At 39.3% G+C, this 2,239-nt stretch overlaps 1 pseudogene across 1 annotated transcript; it reads right to left on the bottom strand.

The window, feature by feature from the left end:
• Positions 1-293: 293 nt before the first annotated feature.
• LOC308621583 (small ribosomal subunit protein uS17m-like) lies at positions 294-688 on the bottom strand (annotated as a pseudogene). The gene has a single exon. The product of its transcript is annotated as a small ribosomal subunit protein uS17m-like (transcript).
• Positions 689-2,239: the final 1,551 nt, after the last annotated feature.

The raw sequence follows: 2,239 nt of genomic DNA, 5'->3' as shown, positions 1-2,239 counted from the left end.
CACTTTCTCTTGTTCAATTTCCAAAGCTTTCTCTATAAAATAACCTTCTCACAAATAAATATATATTCATTTATTATTTTGCTACTTAGCTTTATTTAGGTTTAATGATATTAATTCTTCCCTAATCATGTCTTTTTAATGAAAAATTATAACAAGGCCTTTACTTTATTTACTTTTAGCTATTTCATAAATACGAGAAGAGAAACTGGATGGTTTGTGAGGAAACTTAGAAAAATTTTTCCATAAAGCAAACTTAGAAATCCTTCCCTTTGGCTCCATCTTCTAATCCTCCTTCACTGTGTTGAAGAGAGATGGAGTTTTTCCAGGTTTTGGGTTAGCTGGGTGGTTTCCAGACCGACTGGACTCTCCAGGTAGGCAATTCCCGCACAGCCCTTTCCGGTCACTGGATTTATGACTTATCCAACTTTGAAAATGATCTCAGCCAGTTCATGCTTCACATGCTTTGTTTGTGGGACAGGTAAAGCTTTGAGAAGCACAGTATCCCCAATGGTGCACTGCTGGGGAGCTTCGTGGGCAAAGTAGGTTTTTCGCTTATTAAACTACTTTAATAAATAGGGATTCAGAACAAGTCTGGTCACTCTCACTTCAGCAGTTTTTTGCATTGCTGTCCCAATCACCTTCCCCATGACCCCCATTTGGCATGGACGGTTGAACGAGCTATTGACATTATTTGGCTTTGGTCACCTGGAGCGCTCCCTACGCTGTGGTGCTTCCGGCCCCGGAATCTACTTCCATCTGCAGAGGTGGCATGTGGCTGGCAGTCACCTCCCAGCTCCTTCCATAATCATTTCTGATGCATGAATTTTGGTCTACCTCAAAAAAACAATACAAAACAAAACAAAATCATAAAATAAATAGAAAAGTACTGATGACCTATGAAGTCAGAGTGTCAGCACACAAGTTACAGAAATATGTTTTGAAAAGGAATTAAAAAGTTTAGAGAAAGTTATTAAAATAGTTTCAATATAATCAGTCCATTTGAAACACAGAAACAGATGAACCAAAAAAATCAAGTTTTATTTTTTCTAACTTTTTACCTTTTCTGCATTTATTGCTCATTTTTAAGAAGGCATTGACGCTTTACTGGTGTGAAGATGCAAGATTAGAACATAAGTCTCAAATTGAGGTGGCTTGGCCAAATCTGGTTGAGAGAAGTGTTTTGTTTGACTTGCACAAAATAAATAACAAGTTTATTTTAAAATTAAACATGATGCCAACGTTTAAAAATTAAGGCACTTCTCGGAGCAGCTGGGCCCGTGAGCCATGGCCGCTGGGCCTGCGTGTCCAGAGCCTGTGCTCTGCAGCGGGAGGGGCCACAGCAGTGAGAGGCCCGCGTACCGCAAAAAAAAAAAAAAAAAAAAAAAAATTAAGGCACTCGATACATTTAATATTGTAAGAAAAATCCATGATTCTGACTTGTTTTGAAAAAATATAGGCCAGCTTGCAACAAGGGGCATGGCAGCCATCTGCTAGGGCTGCATACAGGCTGCTCATTTTAGCTACCTTAGCTCCCTGGGTAGCCAGAGTCCCATTTACCATAAACACCTGTCTCCTGCAAGATTTTAGTTTCCGCCTCTTGGGATAGTCTATGCTTTCTTCTAGCAAAAGATAGAATCATAATATTTTCTTATTTCCTTCCTGGCAACCTTCCCACCCATTCCCAAATGATAATAATATAACATGGAAGTAAAACAAGGAGAAGTGTAAAATAACCCATTGTGAGATAAACAATCACTCCCATGCACTCCAAGCACATCGTCTTTTTGCTTGATAATTCAGCTTGAAATGAAAATCAGTGAAAAGACCAACTATCTTCATGTCTTTCTTAACCTAGGCTCACACGAGTTCTTTGAAAGACAGACTTTCCAAAAGGGTGACAGCATCTCGGGTTGTGCAAACCTGCAGGCTAAACTACAGATGGTGCCATTCAGCAATGGCCAAATTGCTAGTTACGACCTTTTGAAAAATTCAGGGTTTATCATAGAAACAGTGACAGTCGCCGGAATACCATGTCTCTTTTGGGCATTGTTTTAACAAATGCACTTGAAAGAAAAATATTCTCTGTTAACTACAGTTCCCAGAATACTTTGTAGAACATTCGGTCTCTAGTGATCATAAAATGGCATAGCCCTCTGCCTCCTCTGACAGAACTCAGGGGAAAGTGAGCAAGTGCATTATACCATGTGACAAACTTTAAATTATGAAAAACACTAGTGTG

Source organism: Mesoplodon bidens (genome assembly GCF_964165515.1).
Source record: "Mesoplodon bidens genome assembly, chromosome: 8".
In the NCBI taxonomy this organism is placed as follows: Eukaryota; Metazoa; Chordata; class Mammalia; order Artiodactyla; family Ziphiidae; genus Mesoplodon; species Mesoplodon bidens.
The sequence above is the reverse complement of the archived record's forward strand: the minus strand, read 5'-3'. Positions and strand labels throughout refer to the sequence as shown.